This window comes from Chelonia mydas, chromosome 14 (genome assembly GCF_015237465.2).
Source record: "Chelonia mydas isolate rCheMyd1 chromosome 14, rCheMyd1.pri.v2, whole genome shotgun sequence".
In the NCBI taxonomy this organism is placed as follows: domain Eukaryota; kingdom Metazoa; phylum Chordata; order Testudines; family Cheloniidae; genus Chelonia; species Chelonia mydas.
Genome location: NC_051254.2, coordinates 19,319,941 through 19,333,421, shown reverse-complemented (window position 1 = coordinate 19,333,421; position 13,481 = coordinate 19,319,941).

The window sequence follows — 13,481 nt, the reverse complement described above, 5'->3', positions numbered from 1 at the left end:
TGCCACAAGTACTCCTTTTCTTCATCCTCACTCAGCGGTTGGTCAGGAAGCATGGCCAAACAGTCAGGGCCGCAACCCCCATGACCAGGGGCAGGTGATTGTTGTTAGGGGAGTGCAGGCCCTCCCACTCCACTAGGCTCTGACCCAGGGTAGCCTGACAACCAAGGCTGCTGTCTCTAGGCCACTTTCTAGAGAGGGCAACTTCCCCCCAGCTCAGTCTAAGGCTTTCCTCTGCTGGGGAAACCAAGAAAATAAATAGTCCATGAAAACAAAAAGGGATTACCAACATCCAGGGTCCAAATATAAAGGAGAGGGGGATGCTTCCCTCTCTGACTGTTTCTGGAATAAGTCCTCCTTTTCCTCAGAGAGGGCCCTTTAGGCCAGTTTTGTTAGAGACTTCTACCTTCCCACTGCAAGTCTACCACCAAATGAGCTGTTTCCTGGTCTTTTAATTCCTCCATCAAATGGAGCATTTGCTTCAGGTGTGGTGAGGCAGCACTGGCTGGGCCCAAAATAATTACTTAACCCCCTGTTGCCCAGGGTGGGGTTTGTACATCCCATCACAGTCACCAGAATGTTTTGAAGGGTCATGTGGCAGCTCCTGTCCCAGCAGGCTAGCTGGGCTTGCCTCCCTGCTCCAAGGCACTGCGACCTCTGGGGTCTAGCGCCACTCAGGTTTAGCCTAGCTGTCATAATGACAGGAATCCAGATAGGCCAAATTTGAGTAAGTGGCACTGCAATCCCATGAGCCAGGTCACAACTCCAATCACACAGATTTGGTCCAGTCAGGGGGGCAGGGACAAACCTGAGCAGTGCTGCAACCTCGGAGGCTGCATTGCCTGGAGTGGAGAGACAAGCCCAGCCAGCCCAACAGCACAGAAGCCACCACTGTGGGGTGAGTGCCAGGCAGCACCCAACCCCCCTTGGGGGAAGGATCAGACTGAAACCACCCCAGGGCCTCCACCCCCAGACTGTTTACTGGGATGTGACAGGCCATAAACATTTACAAATGGGTAATGAGCCCAAAAAGGTTGAAAACCACTGCTTTAGATCTTCCATTCATCTCCCTGCCAGTGCAGGATTGCACCCTTCCATTTATTTTCTAGTATTTTGTTTAGTCTTAAATATTTCAAGTGATAGTATTCCCACTGCTTCCCTTGGAAGAGTGTACCATACTTGACTACATTTTACTGTCATGATGACATTTATCTTGATATTCAGCCCATTTTTCCCTTTCTTAATTTAATCCCATTATTTCTGGTTCACACACTAAAATAATCCTTCCCTACTTTGTGTGAAAACTCTTCTGATAGCTGTAGAAATGTACCTCCTTGCTTTGGACTAGATTAGCTAAACTAGACATATTTAATTCTTTTCATTTTTCCTATATTAAAGCCAGAATGCAATTAATGGTTTTTTAAACTCAAAATTACTGGTATGTAATCTTATCCTTAGCAATGTTTTTACCCTGGTAATTTTTCTTTTATTTTTAATTTGGAAATGTTTATGCTCTTGGGGCCCAATGAAAGGGGAATGTGCCTTAGTTTCTTCACAGCTTGGGGCCTGCCGCAACAAGGATCTGGGGCAGCAGGAGCACTTGGCGGGTGGGAAGGGTACAGGGGTGAAAGTAACATTCAACACTTACCGGTACGGGGGCCGGCTGCGGCCCCTGGAAAGAGCAGGGCCTCGGGCGGAAGGGGAGGGGCTTGTGGTCAGAGTCATCCAGCCAACCCATCCACACGGCGTAGCCTGTGCCCCCTGGGACTCCAGCGGCTAGAGCCCCAGGCCCTTTTAAATCACGGCCCCAGGGCAGCTGCTCCTTTTGCCGCCCCCGGCGATGGCCCGGGGGGGTGGGGGGGAAGGGGCAACAACATTAAAGCGCTGCTGCAGCAGCATTTTAAGCAGGGTCCTTTGCCACGGCAGCGCTTTAACATCAGCGGAGTATGGGCCAGTACCAGTGGCCACTTTTTACGGGCACACCGTACCGGCTTACTTTCACCCCTGGAAAGGTAGCAGGGGTGGCGAGTTACATGGGCCTGTGGTGCCTGTGCTCCAGCAAATTCGGGGCACAGGGGCCCAGCTCCATCAGTGTTTGGGGCCGGGGTCTCTCTCCGCACACCTTCCTGGAGCATCCCTGCCTGCGCCCTGGGGGGAGGGATAGCTCAGTGGTTTGAGCATTGGCCTGCTAAACCCAAGGTTGTGAGTTCAATCCTTGAGGGGGCCATTTAGGGATCTGGGGCAAAAATTGGGGATCGGTCCTGCTTTGAGCAGGGGGTTGGACTAGATGACCTGCTGAGGTTCCTTCCAACCCTGATATTCTATGAGTCTATGAGCAGGTGGCTGCCCTGCCGCTCCGTGCTGCGCTCGGCAGCAGGCTGAGGCGGCAACTGCCGCCTGCAGGGAGAGGAGGCGCACACACATGATAGCAGCCTTCCCTCCACCCCCCCCCACCACCCCCGGCACCCACCACAGGGGCGGCAAGGGGGCTTCCTGGACATGAGAGAGGCCCGGCCCCTAGGAGCACATGCAGTGACGGTGCTGGGTGAGTGTGCTGCCGCGGGGGAGAGGGCTGGGGGGACTGTGGAGTCCTCCTTTCTGGCCCCAGCTCCATCATTGCCTTCACCCCCAGCCAGAGCCCTCTGTCCTAGCCCTGGGCTCCCTCCCACACCCCTCATCCCCAGCCCCACCCCAGAGCCCTTATCACCAGCCAGAGCCCTCATTCCCCCTCATCCCCGACATTGTGCAATATAGGGAAACTGTTAAATGCTTACTGTTTCCGGTCCATTTTTACATTATTTACAAAAATATATATCAGCTTACAAGGCAGGTGTGGGGGGGATGGGACTTGGACCCGTTCTGGGCACCACCAAAAATTGTACACACCTGCTGCTCCTGAAGGGTAGAGATACTTCACTCCCCAGGAATCTGCTTCTTACCTTACCCCCAACTTGTCAGCCACCCCATGAGCCTAATTAGGATCATAAGCCTTGATGAGCCTATTGTGGAATGTTGAATGGCTTTCCTAGATTTGGTGGCACCACTTGGATCATCTAGTCTGACCTGCTGTGTACCACAGGCCAGAGAATTTCACTCAGTGATTCCTGCAGTGGAGAGAATTATGCTTCCCTGTTTTATAAGTTTCAGAGTAACAGCCGTGTTAGTCTGTATTCGCAAGTACTCCTTTACTGTTTTATAAGTGACGTTATCAAGCCCAACAACTTGCATTATCGCCTCCACAGTTGAAGAGCCTACTGTGGCTTATGGGGAGGAGAGGAGATAATGCGGAGGGAGTCTGGACCCCCTGCATGGAGCTTGGGAAACAGCAGGAAGAATGGAGGATGGAATCAGTCTTCACTCCCCTGGAATTTCTCTACAGAGGTCAGGGAGCAGTAGGAGGCATGGGGGAGTGTCTCCTCTGCAATCCACACATCTTCCCCTCCTCCCTGGCTTCCCCTCTGCAGAATTATAAAGAATAGTACCAAAGAGGCAGAGCACTTTCCAGGATAATTAAACTAATTTGTCCAGTTTGATCTCTCCCTATTCTCTGTGGCTCCAAGTTATAAGGACATATGACCGCTCAAGAAAACTGACCTGAGAAATGCCCAGTGTCAAGTATGTGAGATGCTGTCTCTGTGTTTGACACTGGGAGCGTGGAGAACACATGGGCTGCAAAATTACAGGACTAGGGAAAAACTTAAACCTTGAGTAATTTTTATTTAAGTAGCACTTCCTAAATTCTCAGGGAAAATTCCTCTCATGCTTGACTTTTAAGCCAAGCAATTTGAAAACAAATTGATTATGCCAACCAAAATTTAAAGGGAGCTAGAAAAATGCAGCTTAGAATGGAAATTCCATTCGGTTTTGTAACAGATGTACCAACCCTGCACCAGGCATGAAGAGGTTAAAGAGCAGCTTTGGGCTCAGACAACCCCACACCTGCGAGGCATGCCAGTCTTGGAAGAGGAGCCTTCAAAAGCGAGAAGCTCAGTTCAGAAAGCTCTAATGCGAGGAGGGGAACAGAGTGTTCATCCTCAGCTCTTAGGAAGGAGTATAGTAGAGCTATAGGAGTATAGCTAACTTAGGTTAAATGCAAAAACCAAACACTAGGACAGATGGCTGGAGGCTCAGGGTAGGACAGAGAAGGTGGAGCTGCTTTTTATTTGGGTTAATTTGGTTTCTTTTCATTTGTTACCTTGAGGACTGAGACTAGGAACTGGGCTGCTGCTGAGAATATGAGCTCTCTGAGGAGAGGGTAGATGCACTGTAAGAAGTAGCCCCAGGAAGAAGCAAGAGTTCTGACCGAACAGACCTTAATCACTTGCCACAAGGATTCTTGGGCTTGAACCTTGGGTAGAGGGAGGGCTGGGTTCCCTTACCTCCTCATAGGAAAAACTAGCCAGAAGATCCCAGACACAAGAGGCTAGAACAGGGGAGGGTAACCTGAGCCAGAGAAGGAGCCAGAATTGACCACTGTATATTGCCAAAGAGCCACAGTAGTCAGCAGCCCCCCTATCAGTCCCTCCTGCTCCCTCCGCCACCTCCCAATCAGCTGGGAGGCTCTGGGGGGGGGAGCGAGGGCATGGCAGGCTCAGGGGAGGGGGCGGGAAGGGGTGGAGTGGAGGCAGGGCCTGGGGCAGAGCCAGAGGTTAAGCAGTGAACTCCCCCCAGCACACTGGAAAGTTGGTGCCTGTAGCTCCAGTCCTGGAGTTGGTGCCTATACAAGGAGCCACATGTTAACTTCTGAAGAGCCGCGTGTGGCTCCGCAGGCACAGGTTGGCCACCCCTGGGCTAGAAGGATTGTTGGGCCTGGATGAGGTCTATTGTGTGAGGGCCTGGGAGTACTAGATGAAAACCCTGATTTATCCCAAATGGGATGAGACCAAAGGTAACCCAGCTGGAAGGCTGAGTCACAATGCAAAAGAGGACCACTAGTGGACCCGAGCAGGAAGACTACAGAGAACAAAACCTTTCAATGCTGCTCCTAGCCAGGAGGCTGTGCTCCAGCTGGTGTTGAGTCACTTTGCTGCCGGTCTTAATTATGGAGTTGCAATACACTCCTCCATAATGCCATCAGTAAATAATTGTATTGCAAGATGTACTGGAGAATAGTTTAATATTTAATCATAAGGGATTGGAGTGCAGTTAGCTCAACATTTGGGGGGATGAACTGGGTTGCTGTGGGTATAATAAGTGCTTGCCTATTGGCCAAAGCTGTAGTGGTAGCCTCATTAATTACATGTTGAAAAGAATCTAAAGAAACCATCGGACCATATCCCCAATCTTCGCGTAAAGATGGATAAAAATAAATCTTAACCAAATACTGACGTTAAAGTAATATAATGCAGATTCCTCTTGCTGAGAAAGAGGACATTAATGATATACAAGGCCATGCTGTGAAGGGAAAAGAGTGGGTTGACGTTGTATATAATCATTTTTTCCTCTTCTGTAGATTGCTTGCTCCTGATTTTGAGCATTTAAAAAAAGTTTGCCATAGACTCCTGAGACCACACCCTTCCCCAGTGCTTAATTTGTGCCAGGGCTGAGCCCTAGCACCTCTAGGCTTGGCAGTTGATAGCCCCGGCACCTCTGGGCTTGCTGGATCAGTTATGAATGTAAAAAAAATTATTCAGCTCCGGCACCTTTCATTACAAATTAAGCACTGCCCTTCTCTAAACCCTGAGGGAGTTCTTCATCAAAGCTTCTCTCTTTTTCTGATACATGTTGGCATTCCTGTGATATCCTTGGTGGTTAACTTTCTGTTTAAAATAGTGTTTCCCTCTGTAGGGGAGGAGACAACTGGTACCCTGGGCTGTGAATTATTTGATGAGTCATCAGTTAATACATCCTGAATAAAACACTGCAGCAGCTGCTAATTTCTGTTTACTGCTTGACAGTATGTACAAAAAAAGAAAAGGTAATTGACATTTGGAGCTTTTTATTGGTTGGGTTGTGTACACACAAACACGCACAGAATTTTTTTTATGTTTTTTCAGACTCCAAGTCTCTATTTGTGTGAATGTAAGGCAAATATGCTTTGCGCTCCACTCCCCCACATCCATAGATGGTGGTTCAGGAAGGATGTAGGAATTTCCATTCCAGAAATAAATGATTTAACACTGTCACAGATTTGCTGTTAATGCTTGTTTTCATCATTCTTTAAGTGTAGCTCACACCAAAAAAAGGAAAAACCTGGTTTTAAAAAAGGCTAAGGCTACAGCTACACTACCACTTATGTCACTCAGGGGGGTGAGTGACATAAGTTACACTGACCTAAGCACCGGTGTGGACAGCATCAATCAGTGGCAGAGCTTCGCCTGCCAACTTAGCCCTGGTCTACACTATGAGTTGAGGTCAAATTTAGTAGCGTTAGATTGATTTAACCTTGCACCCGTCCACACAACGAAGCCATTTTTGTCGACTTAATGGGCTCTTAATCGATTTCTGTACTCTTCCCCGACGAGGGGATTAGCGCTGAAATCGACATCACCGGGTCAAATTTGGGTTAGTGTGGACGCGATTTGACGGTATTGGCCTCCGGGAGCTATCCCGCAGTGCTCCACTGGGCAGCGCTCTTAACTCAGATGCACTGGCCAGGTAGACAGGAAAAGCCCCGCAAACTTTTGAATTTCATTTCCTGTTTGGCCAGCGTGGCAAGCTGATCAGCACAGGTGACCGTGCAGATCTCATCAGCAGAGGTGACCATGGAGTCCCAGAATCGGAAAAGCGCTCCAGCATGGACTGAACAGGAGGTACTGGATCTGATTGCTGTATAGGGGGACAAATCCGTGCTATCAGAACTCCGTTCCAAAAGACGAAATGCCAATATATTTGAAAAAAAAATAAATCTCCAAGAGCACGAAGGACAGAGGCTATCACAGGGACCTGCAGCAGTGCCGTGTGAAACTTAAGGAGCTCAGGCAAGCCTACCAAAAAATCCAAGAGGCAAATGCCCACTCGGGATCAAAGCCCCAGACATGCTGCTTCTATGATGAGCTGCATGCAATTCTAGGGGGTGCCCCTACAACCACCCCACACGTGTACATGGACTCCTGCAAGGGAGTCTCACACAACAAGGATGAGGATTTTAGGGACAAGGAAGATGATGAGGAGAGGGAGGTTGAAGATAGCGCACACCAGGCAAGCGGAGAAACTGTTCTCCCCAACAACCAGGAACTGTTGATCACCCTGGAGACAGTACCCTCCCAACCTGGGCTCCCAGACCTTGAAGGCAGAGAAGGCACCTCTGGTGAGTGTACCTTTGTAAATATACTACACAGTTGAAAAGCAAGCGGGTTTAATGATTAGTTTGACCTGAAGACTTGGGATGCATTCGCGGCCAGTACAGCTACTGGAAAAGTCTGTTAACATGTCTGGGGATGGAGCGGAAATCCTCCAGGGACATCTCAATGAAGCTGTCCTGGAGGTACTCCCAAAGCCTTTGCAAAAGGTTTCTGGGGAGGGCAGCTTTATTGCGTCCTCCATGGTAGGACACTTTACCACACCAGGCCTGTAGTATGTAGTTTGGAATCATTACAAAAGAAAGCATGGTAGCGTGTGGTCCCGGTGTTTGCTGGCATTCAAGCAACATCCGTTCTTTATCTCCCTGTGTTATCCTCAGGAGAGTGATATCATTCGTGGTCACCTGGTTGAAATAGGGGAATTTTATTAAGGGGACATTCAGAGGTGGCCGTTCCTGCTGGGCTGTTTGCCTGTGCCCGAAAAGAAATCATCCCCATTGTTAGCCACACGGTCGGGAAGAGGGGTGAAGCGATCATCCCAAAGAATTGGGGGTGTGTGTGGGGGTTTTTGCTGCATGTTAACCTGAAAACATCAGCCCCTCCTTTTAAATGGCCAATGTGTCTTTCTGAATTTTACTCTCCCATTTTTTCCTCCCACAGCTACAAATATTTCAACGCTGCCACTAGCATCTCCATCCCAGAGGCTAGCGCAGATAAGAAGGTGAAAAAAAAAACAAAAAAAAACTTGCGATGAAATGTTCTCCGAGCTCATGCAGTCCACCCAAACTGAAAGAGCCCAGCAGAATGCATGGAGGCAGACAATGGCAAAGTCCAGGAAAGCACAAAATGAACGCGAGGACAGGAGGGATGTGCGAGAGGACAGGTGGCAGGATCAAGAGGAAAGGTGGTGGCATCATGATGAGAGGAGGAAGGATGCAATGCTGAGACTACTGGAGAACCAAGCAGATATGCTCCAGCGTATGGTTGAGGTGCAGGAAAGGCACAGACCGCCACTGCAGCCCCTGTGTAACCAACCGGCCTCCTCCCCAAGTTCCATAGCCCTCTCACCCAGATGCCCAAGAACGCGGGGGGAGGGCGCTCTGGGCACCCAACCACTCCACCCCAGAGGACTACCCAATCAACAGAAGGCTGGCATTCAATAAGTTTTGAAGTGCAGTGTGGCCTTGTCCTTCCCTCCTCCCCCACCCCACCTGGTGCTTCCCTCCTCCCCCACCCCTCCCAGGATACCCTGGCAGTTATTCCCCTATTTGTGTGATGAATTAATAAAGAATGCATGAATTTGAAACAACGAGTTTATTGTCTCTGCAAGCGGCGATCAAAGTGGGGAGGGGAGGGCGGTTGGCTTACAGGGAAGTAGAGTGAACTAAGGGGGCAGGTTTTCATCAAGGATGAAAACAGAACTGTCACACCGTAGCCTGGTCAGCCATGAAACTGGTTTTCAAAGCTTCTCTGATGCACAGCACACCCTGCTGTGCTCTTCTAACCGCCCTGGTGTCTGGCTGGGCATAATCAGCAGCCAGGCGATTTGCCTCAACTTCCCACTCTGCCATAAACATCTCCCCCTTACTCTCACAGATATTGTGGAGTGCACAGCAAGCAGTAATAACAGTGGGAATACTGGTTTCCCTGAGGTCTAACCAAGTCAGTAAACTGTGCCAGTGTGCTTTTAAACGTCCAAATGCACATTCTGCCACCATTCTGCACTTGCTCAGCCTGTAGTTGAACAGCTCCTGACTACTGTCTAGGGTGCCTGTGTATGACTTCCTGAGCCATGGCATTAGGGGGTAGGCTGGGTCCCTAAGGATAACTATAGGCATTTCAACATCCCCAATGGTTATTTTCTGGTCTGGAAAGTAAGTCCCTTGCTGTAGCTGTTCATACAGACCAGAGTTCCTGAAGATGAGAGCATCATGTACCTTTCCCAGCCATTCCACGTTGATTTTGGTGAAACGTCCCTTGTGATCCACCAGTGCTTGCACCATTGAAAAGTACCCCTTTCAGTTTATGTACTGGCTGCCTTGATGGTCCAGTCCCAAGATAGGGATATGCATTCTGTCTATCGCCTCCCCACAGTTAGGGAATCCCATTGCAGCAAAGCCATCCACTATGACCTGCACATTTCCCAGAGTCACTACCCTCGATAGCAGCAGCTCAGTGATTGCATTGGCTGCTTGGATCTCAGCAGCCCCCACAGTAGATTTGCCCACTCCAAATTGATTTCCGACTGACCAGTAGCTGTCTGGCGTTGCAAGCTTCCAGAGGGCTATTGCCACTCGCTTGCGAACTGTGAGGGCTGCTCTCATCTTGGTATTCTTGCGCTTCAGGGCAGGGGAAAGCAAGTCACAAAGTTCCATGAAAGAGCCCTTATGCATGTGAAAGTTTCACAGCCACTGGGAAGCATCCCAGACCTGCAACACTATGAGGTCCCACCAGTCTGTGCTTGTTTCACAGGCCCAGAATCAGCGTTCCATGGCATGAGCCTGCCCCATTGCCACCAGGATGGCCAAATTGCTGGGGCCCGTGCTTTGAGAGAAGTCTGTGTCCATATCCCCATCACTCTTGTCACCACGCTGCCATCGCCTCCTCTTGCAGGTTCTTGTTCTGCATATACTGTATGATAATGCGCAAGGTGTTGACAATGCTCATAACTGCCGGGGTGATCTGAGCGGGCTCCATGCTTGCCGTGGTATGGCGTCTGCAGGAGAGCAGAGTTGCAGGGGAAGCGTTGGTTGCATGACCAGTTTTGCAGACCTACTGCACTGTCTGCTGCCAGGACACAACAGCTGAGTGGGCTGCATGCTTGCCGTGGTATGATGAGACAAGAGCAGCCAAGCAGAGTTGCAGCGGAAGTGGCCCTGTGAGACCACCAGGGGAGCAGAGTGGCAGCAGAAGCTGTGGATGAGGACGATGGTTTGCAGTCCTACTGCTCTATCTGCTGAAAGTGGTATGGCACCCGCATGGACAAAAGGCGAGAAATGATTGTCTGCCATTGCTTTCACGGAGGGAGGGGCAACTGACGACATGTACCCAAAACCACCCACAACAATGTTTTGGCCCCAGTAGGCATTGGGAGCTTAACCCAGTATTCCAATGGGCAGCGGAGACTGCAGGATAACTACCTCCAGTGCAACACTCCGAAAGTCGACACTAGCCTCGGTAGTGTGGACGCACTTCGCCGACTTAATGCACTTAGTGCATAGTGTGGGGACACACATAATCCACTGTATAAAATTGCTTTCTAAAAAATCGACTTCTATAAATTCAACCTAATTTCGTAGTGTAGACATACCCATAGATACTGTCCCTCATTGTGGGTGGATTAATTAAGTCAACAGGAGACTCTCGCCCATTGGCTTAGAACATCTGCACTAGCAGTGCAGCTGCACTGCTGTAAACTCTCTAGTGTAGCCATAGCTTCTGACTAGCTCTATGAGCAAACAAACAAGCAGAAAATCACATGACTCAGCACTTACACCCTGATTCTGCGAACATACTACTCATGGTAGTAAAGTTAAGCACATGCATAAGTGTTTGCAGGATCCAGGCCTTAGTAACACTCTAACTCTCTGCAGCCTTCTAAAGGTATCGTTTAGGCAGAATGTTAATGAAAGTGGGACCGAAGTCAGAAGACCTATCTGTCTGAGGTGCAGTCAGTGCAGGAACTGGTGAGAGGAGAAATCACCTTGCCACCCCTTTGTGTCCAGTCCCTGGCCCCCTGTCTAAATTAAAGTAGTTTGGTTTGGGCATTGGTCCCATGGTCCATTTCATGTGTGACAAACCCTGCCTCATTAGGTTCCATTCTTTCCAAATCACATTTTGGTGAGAAGTTTAGATAAAATCTTCATGTTCTGACTCACTTCTAATAGGGAGACTGCTGTTCTGAAACTGCACATGGTAATTAACAGGACAGTTGTTTGAGTTTTTCATAACAAAAGGAAAAAAATAAACCAAAAGGATTTATTGCAAAGCTGCCACTTTTGGAAATCAATGTTTGTGACAGGTTTTAGAGTAGCAGCCGTGTTAATCTGTATTCACAAAAAGAAAAGGAGTACTTGTGGCACTTTAGAAGCTAACAAATTTATTTGAGCATAAGCTTTCGTGAGCTACAGCTCACTTCATCGGATGTTTGTGAGTTATTCTTTTATCTTGAACTGTAGGTAATTAATTTTTTTGCAACTCAGACTTGTTCTGACTTGATCTACATATAAAACAATATATAATCTGGGGAATTTTTTTTATGTCCTCTCCTGTTTTTAAAGCCATTATTTTCAACTGTTTCTAACCAGGCAATGAGGATACTTTAAGGTGGATTAGCAGATAAGATGTTTAAAAAAAAAAAAAGTTTTTTTTAAAACATCTTTTTTTACATTTACGTTTTTTTACAACGACTAATGGGTTAAGGAACCGTGGGCGTATTCCTAGTCCACTAGTTCCTGTGTAACGTGTAACTATGAACAGCTGTGCAAAACAAACCTGGGTTCATCCCAAGCATTTGTTCCAAACATGATTACAAGTAAATGTCAAAGGTAAGTGGAAATATTCAGGAAAAGGGAAACACTCCAGTGCTTCATAGTTTGACATCAAAATAAACATTTGAAAAGTGTAAATTTTATTGCTATAGCTTAGAAACAATTGAAAAACAAACACTGCAAATGTAAGGACTAGAATAGATAAACAGAAGCCACCCACTAGGTTTCCCATTGCCTGTTATAAAAATGATTATTTTTAGTATTTTATTTTCATATTTTTACAATGTTTCATAATAAGCTAAACAACCTCAACACACAGTAAAAATCCAGTGAAGTACAATTTAACCATCAGTTCTACCACTTCAAGAATTTAGCTGCTGTCCTTCCTTTAGCTGTCTGCCATAACAAAACCTGAAAAAATGTAAGGAATGAACAGATTACCACCAGCATGAAGGTTTTAGCACTATATAAAAAACAAACAGAAACTACACACACAATTGTTACATGTAATGTATATAATTTATCATAACTAATACTTAGCATTTGTAGAACACTCTCCATATGAGGATCTCAAAACATTCTACAACCATTTGTGATTTAAACCTCAGAACACCTCTTTACTTTAGGTAAGTAATTTCTTTCCTTTATGTTAAAGATAGGAATGCTGAGGCACAGAAAACAGAAATAACTTGCCTGAGATCACAAAACAAGTTAGTGGTAGAACACTAGTCTCCTGCTCTCCAGTGTTGTGCTATAGCCAGCAGAGAAAGTTGCCTGCATAGCAAAAAGATTGAAAACTACCAAGACAGCAGAATGTCTGTTAGCTCAATTTTAAACATTAGAAATACATGATCTGACACATAGAACAGCTGGAAAAAACAGTACACTTCTCACATATACATATAGAAGCAGGTTTCAGAGTAACAGCCGTGTTAGTCTGTATTCGTAAAAAGAAAAGGAGTACTTGTGGCACCTCAAATAAACTGGTTAGTCTCTAAGGTGCCACAAGTACTCCTTTTCTTTATATAGAAGCAGTAGTTCTAGCAGCATGCTACTATATGAGGAAGTTCCACAGTCAGCTCATGCATTAAGCCAAAGATCACATTATCAGACCATTGAAACTAGAATTTATTGCAGAAAACTAATTTGCAATACTCTCAGAAGAACTTTGAGTCTATAAAGTAATGAATGGAGCACACAGAGCTATAACTATCATCTGACTGATTATGCTAAATGAAAATTCCTGATTTAAAATGAAAGACAGGAGTGCAGTATTCTGTGCCAGGTCAGAGAAATAAAAGCACATATATTACAAACACAAATGTTTCCGGTTGTACTATGTTCACATTATCATGGAATGGTCTAGAGTCATTCACAGTGTTAGAAGTTTCTATGGAAATCTGATATACGTATATTTAAAAAAAATAAGTTTGAAAACAAAAGTTACTGTGAATTTAAGTTGGCCAGTTTTCAGACCTCAGCTTCCAATTGTGTTCCTCTGATTGGGGCGGATAGCCAAAACTTGAGCAAAGAGTGCTATAGAGTAACTCGTCTCTTTTAAATAATTCTAACAGAATGTTACTAACTGGAAAGCTGGTAAAATATCTCTGAATATTCCTATTTCTGCAAATCGTGCAACAACACATCTGCACATTTGTATGCCCCTAGAGATTGACATGGATACACACGGCAAGGTATGTGTCTATGCACAGTGAATTTCATGTCCTTTGTAAATATTACAAAAAAAAGTTGC